The sequence below is a fragment of the Leopardus geoffroyi genome, chromosome A2, assembly GCF_018350155.1.
Source record: "Leopardus geoffroyi isolate Oge1 chromosome A2, O.geoffroyi_Oge1_pat1.0, whole genome shotgun sequence".
In the NCBI taxonomy this organism is placed as follows: domain Eukaryota; kingdom Metazoa; phylum Chordata; class Mammalia; order Carnivora; family Felidae; genus Leopardus; species Leopardus geoffroyi.
In genome coordinates this window covers 109,665,696-109,681,031 of record NC_059331.1, presented here as the reverse complement: position 1 = coordinate 109,681,031, position 15,336 = coordinate 109,665,696, and the positions used below count along the sequence as shown (strand labels likewise).

The following is a 15,336-nucleotide window of genomic DNA, read 5'->3' as shown; positions in this document are numbered from 1 at the left end:
AGTTAGAATATAGTGTAATAATGATTTCAGTCCTAGAATCTGGTGACTCATCCCCTATGTATAACACCCAGTGCTCATCCCAACAAGCGCCTTCCTTAATGCCCATTGCCCATTTAGCCATCCCACCACCCACAACCCCTCCAGCAACCCTCAGTTTGTTCTCTGTATTTAAGAGTCTCTTATGTTTTGTTCTCCTCCCTGTTTTTATATTATTTTTGCTTCCCTTCCCTTATGTTCATCTGTTTTGTATCTTAAATTCCATCATATGAGAGAAGTCATATGATATTTGTCTTTCTCTAACTGGCTAATTTCACTTAGCATAATAGCCTCTAGTTCCATCCACGTTGTTACAAATGGGAAGATTTCTTTCTTTCTTTTTTTTTTTTTTTTTTTTTTTTAATTTTTTTTTTCAACGTTTATATATTTTTGGGACAGAGAGAGACAGAGCATGAACGGGGGAGGGGCAGAGAGAGAGGGAGACACAGAATCGGAAACAGGCTCAAGGCTCTGAGCCATCAGCCCAGAGCCTGACGCGGGGCTCGAACTCCCGGACCGCGAGATCGTGACCTGGCTGAAGTCGGACGCTCAACCGACTGCGCCACCCAGGCGCCCCCTTTTTTTTTTTTTTTGATTGCCGAGTAATACTCCATCGTATATATATATACCACATCTCCTTTATCCATTCGTATGTCCATGGACATCTAGGCTCTTTTCATACTTTGGCTATTGTCAACAGCGCGGTTATAAACATTGGGGTGCATGTGATCCTTCAAAACAGCATACCTGTATCCTCTGGATAAATACTTAGTAGTGCAATTGCTGGGTCATAGAGTAGTTCTATTTTTAGTTTTTTCAGTAACCTCCATACTGTTTTCCAGAGTAGCTGCACCAGTTTGCATTCCCACCAGCAGTGCAAAAGAGTTCCCCTTTCTCCACATCCTCGCCAGTATCTGTTGTTGCCTGAGTTGTTAATTTTAGCCTTTCTGACTGGTGTGAGGTGGTATCTCATGTGGTTTTGATTTGTATTTCACTGACGATGAGTGATGTTGAGCATTTTTTCATGTATCTGTTAGCCATCTGGTTGTCTTCTTTGGAAAAGTATCTATTCATGTCTTTTGCCTATTTCTTCACTGGATTGTTTGTTTATTGGGTGTTGAGTTTGATAAGTTCTTTATAGATGTTGAATACTAACCCTTTATCTGATATGTCATTTGCAAATAACTTCTCCCATTCCTTCGGTTTCCTTTTAGTTTTGCTGATTGTTTCCTTCACTGTGCAGAAGATTTTTATTTTGATGAGGTCCCAATAGTTCATTTTTGGTTTTGTTTCCCTTGCCTCTGCAGATGTGTTGAATAAGAAGTTTCTGTGGCCGAGGTCAAAGAGGTTTTGGCCTGCTTTCATCTCTGGGATTTTGATGGCTTCCTTTCTCATGCTTAGGTCTTTCATTTCTGTGAATCTTCATTTCATGTTAGTTGTTTAACTTTTAACATGCAGATGGAAATGACTTAAGCCCTACAAGCTAGATCTATAGAGCTTCCCAGTTCTTTCTTTTTAAAAAATTTTTTTTTAAACTTTATTTATTTTTAAGAGAGAGACAGAGTGTGAGCAGAGGAGGAGCAGAGAGAGAGGGAAACACAGAATCCAAAGCAGGCCCCAAGCCCTGAGCTGTCAGCACAGAGCCTGACGTGGGGCTTGAACCCACAAACCGCGAGATCATGACCTGAACCGAAGTCAGACGCTCAACCAACTGAGCCACCCAGGCCCCTCCACCCCTCCCCCACCGACCCCAGTTATTTCTTAAAGTCACCCAGTGATTCAGGTCATCTTGTAGCATCCTGTACAACTGTCTTCCCTTGCTTTCCTCTTCCTGGCTAATGCCTGCTGCCTAGCAGACTGCTGAGATAAACTATTTCTCTGTCCTCAAAGTACCCCTTCACTGATCCCCAGAATCTATGCCCAAGATGCTATCACCTGATATTCTAAGTGTTGCCATTGTTTAAATTGTCAGAGTGATTGTGGGTTCTGAGCAAATAGAGAAGCATCAGTCTCTTGCCAACCCTGTGACACATTTGTCATCATGGTTCTAAAGGAACATTGCCCATATGTATTTTTCTTGAAGTCTCTCAGGAAAAGAGTCATTTCTAGTGCTTACTTACATAAACCCATTTTCTCCCAAAATTCACACACAATCCTCCAAATAGCTACCTTAATAGGAACAGGAGGTGGTTCAAGTTTGGAAACATTCCTAGACTACCTGGAACAGCTAAAAAACCTCTAGACAGAACTCCAGCTTAACCAAATAATATAATTTTCAATTCTAAACCTGTGCTGGCTTCAGTGTGATTTTACATTTTCTCCCAAGATCAGTGGGCCCATGTCTACTCTCCATCTATGCCCTCACAAAGCCACCCTTTGACTATCCCTTGTGAATAGAGGAGAACATGCCCATCAGGGTTCTAGGTATAGAGTGTGGAAAAGATGAGGGGACAAGAACTCCTGGTGAGCTCATCCACTTGTCCCATGGGGTGGGCAAGATAAGGGGGTGGGGAGGCCAGAGGAAGACCTGAGCAGGAGCTTTTATCTTTTAATTTAATTTAATTTAATTTAATTTAATTTAATTTAATTTAGTTTTTTAAGTAAGCCCATGCCTAGCATGAAGCCCAACATGGGGCTTGAACTCATGACCCTGAGATCAAGACCTGAGCTGAGATCAAAAGTAAATTGTTTAACCAACTGAGCCACCCAGGCATCCTGAGAGCAGGGGATTTTAAATCATGGAGCCTGGAACAGAAGTCCTCCTACCTGAAATTAGCATGGTAACTGGGTAGAGAAGTCATATGGTTCTTTAAAATGAATTTCCATTATAGGATTTCATTGTGTGATGTCATTAAAATAACTAATCCTTCCCTTACTTTGTTCAATTTAGACTTCATGAGTTATTGATACAGAGAAATTTATCCTAAATTGGCAGAGAAGTCTTATAAATGCTAGTCAGAATACTGTATTTTGTCACATATATGATTTAACAATCGGACATCTGAAGCATAAGTTCTCTCTCTATACATGCGTGGGAGTATGTACATGCATGCATGTATGTATGTATACATATACATTCACACACACACACACACACACACACACACACACACACACACCTTACTAGTAGACAACATTTCAATGCCCCCAACGATCTCTCTCTCCTGGTTTTCATATCCTTGTGTAATCCTCTCCCCTTGCACATGGGCTGGATTTATGGACTCACTTCTAGTAAATAGAATGTGGCAGGAGGATGGAATATCACTTCTGAAATTAGGTTATAAAAGGACTGTAATTTCTGTCTTGAGCACCCTCTGTCTTGTTTTGTGGCCTGGTCTGAGGTGAACTTGCATGATGTTGTGAGCTGACCTATAGACCCACATGACAAGGTATTGTTGTCTCTGGCCAACAGCCGGAGAGAGGACCTGAAGTCTGCCAATAGCTGTGTGAGTCAGTTTGGGAGTAGATGCCCCTCTACTGAAGCTTTGAGATAACTATAGCCCTGGCCTGGCTTGCTGCCTTCTGAGAGATTCTGACCCAGAGGCACCCAGGTGAGCCACACTCAGAGTCCTGACACTCAAAATGGAAATAATAAATGTTTACTATTTGAAGCTGCTAAAATTTGAAGTAATTTGTTATACAGCAATAGATAACTAATGCATTTATATGTGTATTATTGTATTATATGTATGTATGAATTTAAATTACAAGTACAAGGAAGGCCAAAAAGTCACATTTCTCTAGTCAATTCAGTTATTTTCAAAAGAATCCTTGTCCCTGTTACCATATGTAGTAAATATTTGACAAAATTTCTCATCCTGACAATTTCCAGATTAATATTTAAATCTGGAAAGATAAATTTACTCTTGGAATGTTAGCTACATGCAACCACATGTTCAGATGTAAAAATAAATTAGACTCTTTTATCATAATGTAATTTAATTGAAGGATAACTTCAAAAAATTTTTTTATTAAACTACAACTTAATCTAAATTGTGTTGTGTTGACTTAAAAAAAATCATCACCCAAATAATACTAGTGGCAAGTCAATAAACAATTTTTTAAAATCTTTTTATGAAAACTTTTTAAATGCAATATATATTTTTAAAAAATGGGACAGAATAGAGTACTATTGTTTTGTCAAATTTTGGGTATTATATTGGGGATGTTTTATGTGTCAATACATTGTTTTCTCCGAAACTCTTTTTTAAAGTTTTTTTTCCCCTTTATTTAAGAGAGAAAGAGTGGGGGGAGAGGGGCAGAGGAAGAGAAAGACAGAGAGAGAGAGAGAGAGAGAGAGTGAGAGAGAGAGAATCCTAAGCAGGCTCCACACTCAGAGTGGAGCCCAATGCAGGGATCAATCCCACGACCCTGGGATCATGACCTGAGAGAAAATCAAGAGTCGAACACTCAACTGAGTGAGGCACTCAGGCGCCCCATCTCAGCGGCTCAGGGATCCGAAACTGCTAAGATTTTCTTCTCTATACTCCCATAGATTTTAAAGTAAATTTCAGAATGAAGACTCAGCTTGGAAGTCATTTTCCTTTATGGCTTGGATTAGTTTTGCATAATAAGATCATTGTTAGCAGTGGCATCCAGGATTCTTGGGGACAGATTATTTGTTGTTCTTATTTCCTTCCATACTAAAGTGACAGGGAGAGACTCCCAAACTAGCTCCAGGAAGCCTAGGTTACCGTGTGTGGCCAGCTTGGGCCATCAAGCCACTTAAAGGAGTCTTCTTTCTGCATGAGATGACCCAACATCCTTCCTTTATGCACTCATTCATTCAGTCAGGCATTGAAATTGACTGAATCCCTACCATCAATCAGATACTCTGCCAAGGACTGGAGAATGTGAATAAGGCACTCTCCAAAGAAAAGGAGTTATGAAGCAAATAGTATTAGTACCCATAGCTCTAAACATACTTTAATTATGTTTGGTTCTGCTTGATATTGGCTGGTATTCAAATAGATTATTAAAGATGTTACTATTATTTTCTCAGAGCCTGAAGTGTTTCAATTACCCTTGTACATAATTCCAAACTGTCTTATTGACTGTAATAACTGTGTGCTCTTTATTGCCTTTATTCAGCTGTAAGGTTCTTATTAAAGATGCTTTCATTACCAACTTTTCACACAAAGCAAGTAGGAGACAAAGGTTCAATAATCATTTTAATTATAGACACTACATTTTGGAAAGCAGTTCAGAAGAAGTCTTTTTCAGAAGAAGTACAAAGACATTGAGAGGTTTTTTGCATTTCAAGTTTAATGCTTCTAAAGTTTTAGAAAATAATTTTTGTTTCATGAATCCTTTTTAGGTTATAACGAAGAAAGAAAATGTATTTCCACATTGGGGAATGGTTTCCAAGATGCTTGGCAATTTTCCTTATATTTGGATAGAAAAGATAGACAAACAGCTCATTTAGGCTCTGTCCAATTTAGCCTTTCCCTAGTGATCTGGACTATGCAGGAAGAAGCAGAAATCAAGCTAAAGGCCACCAGATCCCTACCGTTTGTATAGGTGATGGCTTCATGTCACTTTTGCAGGCATAGATTATTAAAAACAGGTGGGGAAATATGGGAAGGAGAGTGAGCGAATAAAACAAAGGAGAGAGAACAAAAGGGGAGAAAAACATAAGGGAAAGGGAGTGAAGAGAAGAGAGGAGACAGAGTCAAGACAAGAAAAAAGAGAGCAGAAATATAGAGAAACAGGAGAGAGATAAAGGAAAGATGATCAGGAATTATACTGTCTCTTGATCACCCTCACCATTTGAAAAGAGAGGCATTACTTCATTCTGGATCTCATGGCCCAGGGAGGTTGGTAACTACAGCTCTCTAAACTCCTGGCATCAAGAATGGGCACATAATCCAGGATAGGCTAAGTAGAATAATCACTCCTAGATTTTTCAAGTTGTAACTAAGGGGAAAGGGGTGGGTGGGAGGTGTCTATTCTTGGTGGTGAAGCTATGTGGTGTAAGACCTAAAGTTAATATTATACATACTGCCTTAATATCCAAACCTGGGAGGGCCTAGAATGACCTAAGTGCATGTCCCCCTCCTCACTCTCTTCCCCCAGGCAGAGTGAGTGTCCTAGCCAAGCAACCCTCCTTATCCAACAGAATGAATACAATTGCTGCCTGTCCCTGAGTGGCAGGTTTCACTTACTTGCCAGCCCAAACAATGATTCAAACAATCCAATCACATCCTTGTGTGGGAACGAAGGCATCTCACTCTCTTGTCACTACAGAGTCTGCCTCCCACAGGCCCTGGCTATTCACTCTGTTCCAGAGCACACCCCCTGTGTGGTCTTGCATGTTATGCAGCAGCGTCCTCCCCTGGCTGTGAGTGTAGGGCACTAATAGACTGCTACCCGTCGTATCTCTACAGAGTCAGGTGTCATGCATTTGGTCATCCCCATGAGCCTGGGGTTAAGATCCTGCCCTTACCAATAATTTGAAGAGAAGGCAATTAAAACAAGCTGTGATATAAACTGGGGGCTGCTGGGCATGTTTCCAGCCATGTATAGTAGCTGGGCTGAGAATGAAAAGGTAGCTCATGAAGAGTGGCAGAACTGGGAGAAAATGGGAGGGGGACACTGGCTGATTTAGAATTCCTGGCTCTAGTCACCACTGAGGTCCTGCCTTTCCAGCAGTTTTCCACCTTTTTTTTTTTTTTTTTAACTTCTTATCGCTTGATGAGGGGTTCTTTCAATGGCGTCCAAGAGTTTAGATGGATGTAGGCAGCCAGGGGAAAGAGGGGAAAGAAGGAAAAGTAAAGAAAGAAAAGTTGTACATGGTGAGTCGGAATCAAGAACCAGCTACAGTCACCTCACTGTGAATCAGTGAAGTCAATATTTGGTTGCCTTCATTTGAATGGAAGTTAATGGCCTTTTATTTACTAAGTAACTAACTGTGTGACCTGTACAGTTCTTGTAGAATGAGAAGATATGTAACAGGTGTAGAAGGCTGCTTATAGTCCAATATCATGAACAGGGAAAAATATCTCCAGACACATAAGGTATATTCTATAGTGGGATAAGGAAGATATCACCCCATCTGGAAAGTCAAGTATAAAGAAATTAGAATATTACTTTTCAGGATTTATATTTGAAAGCACTGAAGTTCTTTCTTGAAGGCCCACAGTTTTCTGTCTAGAAAATGAAGGAATCTTAAAGTTTATATGCTGATGAACATTAGAAAAATTTTTTTCTCACTGAGGTGAAAGTCACAAAGAAAGCATTGTTTTGATTTTTTTTAAGTTTCTTTATTTAGAGAGTGAGAGAGAGAGAGAGCACAAGCAGGGAAGGGCAGAGACAGAGTGAGAGAGAATCCCAAGCAGGCCCTGGGCTGTCCCTGTGGAGTCTGACACAGGGCTTGAACCCACAAACCACGAGATCATGACCTGAGCCGAAACCAAGAGTGGGATGGTTGACCAACTGAGCCACCCAGACATCCCATAGAAAACATTTTAAAATGAACAATTCAGTGGCATTTAGTACAGTTACAATGCAACCATCACCTTTATCTGGTTCTAAAACACTTTCATCATGCTCAGAGGAGATCCCATCCTTATCCCCATTTCTCCCTCCACTCAAACCTCCCCCACCCCAACCCTGGCAACCACTAATCTACTCTCTATCTTTATGAACGGCCTTGTTCTGGATGTTCCATATGAATGGAATATATGTCTAACTTCTTTCACTTAGCAGAATGTTTTGGAGGTTCATCCATGTTTCAGCATGCTTCAGCAATTCATTCTTTTTAAGGCTAAATAGTGAACCTTTGTATCAATGTACCACAGTTTGTTTATTCTTTCATCTGTTGATAGATACTTGGGTTGTTTCTGTCTTTTAGCTGTTGTGAATAGTGCTGCTAGGTAAATTTATTGGAACGCTTTGTTATTTGTTAGAACACTTGTCTTCAGTTTTTTAAGGTATATGCCTAAGAGTGGAATTACTGGGTTATATGCCAATTCTGGTTAACTGTTGGAGGTGCCATCAAATTATTCTCTAAGTGTGGCAGCCTAAATGTAACTGGATTTCACAACCCTAGCCACAACTATTGGTCAGTCACAGAAGCTAGTACAATCAGTTTTTGCCTAGAATCTTTCCATTGTCTTATCACTAAACTGTTAATGTATGATGTTAGAAGCTGCTGTTAGCCATGTTTCTACCTAGAAGGTGGACTTAAAATAGAAGAAAATGAAAGTAACATACAGAGCAAGAGCAGGTCAAGTTTAATGGTGTTAGTTCTTCCTTCTAGCTAGTTCTACTCCTGCTTTACTTCACTGCAGTTTGATTATGGAAGTTAATATAGTTTCCTTTTGGTTCAAGCCACTTGACATTAGATTTCTCTACTTTAAATCAAAAGTCTGACCAAGTTAGTTGATGTGGTAATATTATCTTGAGGTGAACTTCTTACTACCCTGGCATTTTCACATGCATGTGTCGTGCCTTGGGTCTATATCTGGCCCAAACTGACCCTAATTTCTAGTATAATGCTTGCCAGAACTTCTGTCTACTGATATCCCTGCCCCTCCCCTCCACCAAATTAAGAACTAATAAGAAAATGTGAAAATATTTCTGGTAGAATTGTATCTTTTTTCTTTCTCTTTAAAAATTTACATTACTGTAGTTGGATAGCTGCCAAGAGCTTGAAGTACAGCTGCATTTTTGAATTAATTAAATATCATAATCCTGTTTGCAGTTTCTATCAGTAACTAGAATGAATGTTACAGAAAGAGCATTTACTAAAAGGAATGTGTTGTGTAATTTAACGTATGCTAAATGTAGGTGGTCTAAAGACTATTTTACTGCATTCCTAATTTTACCCATAAACTTTAAAAATTCTGTCACTGAAGTGTGAATACCATTCAACAAAAGGAAGTCAACTAAGCCCTTTATATAACATTATTTTAAGTAATCTTTTCTATATTTTCGAAGTCAGATTGTATAGTTAGTTAATCCATCTACCTATTGTAATATTAGGTGGTGAAAAATGTCCTGCATCCTGTCTCTATACATTCTTTTTCAATTCCCTTTTGTTGACTTTTCTTATATTTTGTATCATAGCTTTGGTAACTAGGATGTCGTTGGGTGAAGAAAATCCCTTATTTCCGATCTTTGTCATTTACAAATTAGTGACTCAAAGTATTACATGTGCACTCCCATAATTGTTTATCTTGGTGTGGCCCATGCTGAAAATGATTTCTGCTATCAAAATTATTTTGTTCTTTGACTTGATCTCTTGGTATTTTTTGGTTATGTTTTCTCTAGAAGTCAGGAATTGCTTGTCGGAAATCCCTTGACAAGAAAATTTACTAAGAACGTTACTGGATTGGTAAACTTGACAGTTTCTTTGCTAACAAATTCTAGCTTCCATAGCTTAACTTCTTACCCTACAGCTATTTTTTCCTCTCGCATGATTTTCTTCATATACTATTGTGGTTTGGATAAACTTTTTCATTAATTTCGTTTTGTTACTTAGATATGGATCATACTTAAACTATATAGCTATGATAACTTAACACTTTGTATTACTTAAGATAATTTAAGACACTTTCTTTAACTGGTGGAATGATCCTGAGGCTCTTGTCTGGAGCTCCATTGGAGGAGACCCATTGGAAAATCACACAGTCTGGCTACGGCTTTTTCCTACAGTGGCTTTTATAACCTGGATCATATTCCGCTTATCTATAAATGATCTTGGTTGTTGTTTCCAACAACCCTGAGTATAAGTCCCTGTGATTTATCATGTACAGAGTCACTAACTGATTCATTGTCAGTGATAGGTGCTAACTTTGGAGTAAAGGGGTTGTCTTAAGTTATGAAATTTTCATTATAATATCAGGACACTAAGCTTTACTTGTTTACACAGTAAAGGACAGTAAAGAAGTATCTTGTGTCTATTAATAAGAAATCCAAAGGGCGATCAGTTCTCAGGGTCAGAGCTCTAGATCTCTGCTAGTTTTATTTTTAATTTTTTTAAGTTTATTTATTTATTTTGAAAGAGAGAGTATGGGGGTGGGGGCAGAGAGAGAGGGGGAGAGAGAGAATCCCATCAAGACTCTGCACTGTCAGCGCAGAGCCTGATGAAGCGCTCAAATTCATGAACCACGAGATCACGACCAGAGCTGAAATTGAGAATCAGATGCTTAGCCCACTGAGCCACCCAGTTTTCCCTAGATCTCTGCTAACTCTATTTTTTAATTTTTATTTATTTTTACTTGTTGATTTATCTTTTAATTTTTTTAGAGGGAAAGAGAGCACAAACAGGGGAGAGGAGCAGAGGGACAGAGAAAGAGAGGGAGAGACAGTGTATCCTAAGTAGGCTCTATGTTCAGTGCAGACCTGACAACCAGGGATCATGACCCAAGCTGAAATCAAGAGACTGAAGTCAAGAGACCGACTGAGTCACCCAGACACCCCTCTGCTAATTTTAAGTCCTATACTCCTCTAAGTTGATTTTCTTTTCAGGTTTTCAGTTAGCCTTTCCCATCCCAAAACAACATTAGCAGTTCCAGGTTTTACTTCTGATATGCCACTATTGAGAAGAGTGCTTACTTTCTCTTATCACCTTATGGAAGGGGAAACATTTCCCTAAATGCTTCCCTTCCATGTATCCTTGGCCAGAATGGAGTTACATGCCCACCTAAAATCAGTCACTGGTGGGGTGCCTCGGCGCCTTGGTGGCTTGGTTGAGTGTCTGACTCTTGATTTTGGCTCAGGTCATGATCCCAGAGTCATGGGATTGAGCCCCCCATCAGGCTCTGTGCTAAGCATGGAGACTGCTTAAGTTTTTCTCTCTCTCTCTCTCTCTCTCTCTCTCTCTCTTTCTGCCCCTTTCCCTGGCTCTCTCTTTCTCTAATTCTCTAAAAAAAAATCAAATCAAATCACTGGCAAGGAGAGTGGTATTGCTATGATTGGTAGACAATCAAGATCCTCTCTGATGTGCTATCTGCCAGGGGGACTCACCCTTCACTGAACTGGGAAGATGATAGTTTGCACTCATCTGCCTGAACTCCCACATAGATGCCCTCCTCCACCTGCTAGAGTTCTACACCACCCAATGGAGTGTCCTCCTTCCCCAAGGACATGATCCTCATGTGGCTTGAACTCTGACACTATAGCCACTTGTCTATCCATCTATGCTCCCCCTACTCTTGGGGAGCTGCTCTGCCAGTGTGCTGAGGCTGAGTTCCCTGTATGGACCCACTGTGTGCATGGACGCCTTCCTCATCTGCTTGGGCTGTAATGCCTGTGACCTCCTTCATACCAATAAGATTTGACTGCTTGTCCAGCCGTGTTCTGTTCCAGAAAGAGTTAAACTATGCTCAGATGCAATTTTTATAGAAGTCTATTTAAAGAATAACAAATAGCTATCTATTTAAAGAATGGCAAATAGCTATGTACAAAGTAAAAATAAAAGAAAGCAATGAGATTTTTCCACTCACAGAAAAAAAAAAGGAGTTGTCAGAATAGAAAGCTGTGATAGTGCATGTATACTGTTGCTATAAGACATACAGCTAATACGTATAGTGTTCATAGAATAAGAAAAATATAACTATTCCCCCCAACCCATCAGCAGTATCTCATGTTGCAGATGAGATACAGAGAATAGCAATTTAAAATGACATTTGAACTTTTCTTTATTGTTAAAATTTTTTTTAATGTTTATTTACTTTTGGGGGGGGTGGCGGGGGGACAAGCAGAGTGTGAGTGGGGAAGGGGCAGAGAGATGGAGACACAGAATCCGAAGCAGGCTGCCAGATCTCAGCTGTCAGCACAGAGCCAGACAGATGCAGGGCTCAAACCCATGAACCGTGAGATCATGACCTGAGCTGAAGTCGGATGCTCTACTGACTGAGCCACCCAGGTGCGCCTCAAATAACATTTTAATGTTTAAAACTGTGTAGCAACCCTTGACAGTTAGAAAAATAAGAATAAGAACCTGGCCCTATTTTTCCCAGAAATGAATTTAAAATAAAATAGTTGCTTTTTAAGAGTTGATGTCATGGTACTTAATAGTCCCCAGCACAGCTGCATTGCAAGAAGGCAACTTTGAGTGGCAATAAAATAAACCTTTTATGTTGCTATCTTAGCTGCAAGATTTCCACAGCATATTCATTTTACAGATGAGAAGCCCGAGGCATGGAGCGTTAAGTCCAGGGTCACACAGCAGGCAGGCGGAACAGGTAGGACCCACTCCCATGCAGCCTGGCTCCTGTGCCCTTCTCTATAGCGACTGCTGACCAGTGGGAAAAATACCCAACTGCGGTATTATCTTTAATAGGAGAAAGCTGGGAAGTAACTATAGAAGAGAAAAGGTTAATGAATCATCTGTTCTGTGGAAATTAAACAGCAGTTAAAGAATGATACAACCAAGTCACATTTATTGACAAGCAAAGGTGTTTAGTTTATCACCCAATGTTTGCTGTAAACACTGAGTAAGACCATCTATAGATTATAGGGAGAGTAGTTGTGTAAACCTATAAATGCCCAAAGCAGGATGGAAAGATTCCAGGCAAATTGTCCTCAGGGTCAGTTGGGAGAAGAGGAATCTCAGGGCGTAGAGGTATATCAACATGATGCAGGAAGGAAAGGTCAAACACATCCCCTGAGGTAGAGGAATGCTCAAGAGGGTTACACTGTCCAGAGGTGGGGGTGGACCCCACAGGCTGGAGGCAAGGGCTTGTCCTCTCTCAGTTTCATGCAGGGACATCACCTGCCCAGACCAGCTCCAGGGTGATGTCAGGCATATGTAGGTCAGGAGTGCTCACCTAGATCCTTCATCTTTTCAGGGCTAACAGGCACCCTGTGCCTACCAGCGTCTCTCAGGTAAATGCTGTAAAGAGCTTGGGTTCATGGAGGGTCCCTCATGAGACAAAAAAAGCTCAGATGGGTCCAAGAGACTCAGGTGTCCCTTTTGGAGCCTCTGTTGGGGATTGAGCAGCCCTTACTCATGAATGGTCTACTCAGAATATCCTGACCTGGCTTCTGTTTAACTCCCTTCAGGGGAAGTTCAGGAACCTCCATCATGTTCTGATGCTGGTGCAGGGTAGGGGAGCTAGACACAGGAATGAGACTCAGTTCTTGGCCTGGGGAGGTGAGTGGCCAGGGTTAATTTGCCAGTCTGTTGCCTGTGAATCTTGTGTCACTCCATTCGAGTGATTTTTTTTTTTTTTTTTTTTTTTTTGACAGTGAGTAAGGACCCACTTCCAGAATGTCAGGCCAAATGGGTAAGGCTTGGAGCCCTTCTGTCATAGTGGCTTCTTCTGTTTTCATACCTGTCACTGCATGATGTTACTTGTCAACATATGAGTAACATTGGGCTTCCCTGCTGGAGTTAAACTCCACAATGGCAGATCTTTCCATGCAGCCCAGATCCTGAACCCAGGATCAGAGAGGGAAGACTCAGCCTGGCCCCTCTGGCTGGCTCCCTCTAACTAGTCACAAGGTCCATTGGGTAGTTGAGAGAGTCCTGGGGCCTCATAAAGGGGGAAAGTCCCCATGCTTGATGTCTCCATTGCTACACTCTGAAGGTGGCCCTAGGATGGGAGAGGATAGGGCTCCAAGGCTTCTCCCAAGATGGCATGGTGGTTATCCGCATATGGTTTCATTTCTTACAAATTCACTGCACAGTTTCAGGGGTATTGGAGCTCTCTGTTTAGCAAATGTCAGAGACATTTTAGGTAACATTTGGGGACCTGTGGAAGTTAGGAACTTGATGAAATTAAAATGGAAATAATTTTATGGAGAAAAAAGTCCAACTGGAGTTTCAACTGGGATTTCACTAAATTTATAGATTAATTTAGGGAAAATTCAGATCATTATAAATTATTAAGATTTCCAATACAGGTGCAGTAGCATGAAATCTTACTTGATTTGAGATTGGTATCTGAGAGGGCAAGATCATCTTTTTTTTGCTTTTTTTTCTGTTGTTTTTTTTTTTTTTTAAGGCTGACTTGGCTATTTCAAAAAAAAAATTTTAAATGTTTATTTTTGAGACAGAGAGAGAGAGAGAGAGCACAAGTGGGGGAGGAGCAGAGAGAGGGGGAGACACAGAATTTGAAGCAGACTCCAGGCTCTGAGCTGTCAGCACAGAGCCTGACGCGGGACTCGAACTCAGAGACCATGGGATTGTGATCTGAGCCGAAGTTGGATGCTTAACTGACTGAGCCATCTAGGTGCCCCCTGACTTGGCTATTTTTGGTTAAATATGTGATATTGGGCATGGTCTGTGACAGAATTTGTACTTGATCTTGGAGTAAGCCTTCAGGAGCAGCAAGAGGAAGTGGTGACAGCATTATTCCAGTATCTTCGGTGAATCACTTGACTATGGAAGGTTCTTCCTTAGTGATTTTTGATATAATGAATAGCAAGTTAACCATAGTGATTCTATTAAATATTTTTAACATTTAATATTTCATATTTAACATTAAATATTCTAACATTACTATTAGCTCTCTTCTTTCTGTCTGTTCTTACTCCTCACAAGAGTTTTATTTACCCGAATATATTTGCTTAAAGTCTCCTATTTTATAAGCACTGTTTTAAGCCCTGGGGACTTAACCAGGAAAAATTAAAAATCAAAATCTTTTGCCCTTATTAAGATTACGTTTTAGTGAGTACAACTCAGTTATACAACATGATGTATCTTTGGCCAGAGATGTGTCCATGAAAATAGGAAAAAGTTGACGCTCGATGAAGATGTATTTAATTTGAGCTATGTGTCATATTTCTGGCCTCTCCCACTTCCCAGCACGTGGTTAAGTTGCCCTTCCTTGATCTCTTTTGATTGAGTGGGGCCAGATAACTAATTATTACTTATGAGTTGAAAATAAAGATAATTTGGGGCACTTCTGGGTGGGAGCATTGAAATGCCAGTGTAAGATAATCCGGGACACTTCTTTTGCTCTGATCTGAGGGTGGGCAACATAGGAGATGGTGGCTGCTTCATCAGCCTGGGCTCCTGAATGACTGAGACAGTTTGTGATATTGATCCTCCGAGATTTTGTGGGGGACACATTGTTTGTTCCTGCAGGATAGCTCAGCCTGTGCTCACTGATATAACACGTTTAAAGGAAAGCAAAATGAAACATGTTGTATTAGGATTTGTGAGCAGTAAGGTGCCAAATTATACTTGTCCAGCACAAGTAGGCAGATATAGATCAGGTTTCGTACAATATTCCTTCCACTAGAATCCTTGGGAATCCTCTACTAACTGCCTCTCGTTGTCTTTTCCATTTTCCTGTTTCTGGTCACTGGCCCCACATTCCATGCTCGCAGCTCTGATTCATTCCC

The 15,336-nt window shown here is 40.5% G+C and overlaps 1 protein-coding gene and 1 non-coding gene across 4 annotated transcripts in view; one reads left to right on the top strand and one right to left on the bottom strand.

Annotated features, from left to right (window-relative positions):
* Nucleotides 1–15,336, top strand: part of SOSTDC1 (sclerostin domain containing 1) — a 69,066-nt gene that overhangs the window by 5,658 nt on the left and 48,072 nt on the right. The window lies entirely within an intron of this gene.
* On the bottom strand, nucleotides 1,678–1,762 carry TRNAR-UCG. Its single transcript has one exon. It is a non-coding gene; the product is annotated as a tRNA-Arg (tRNA).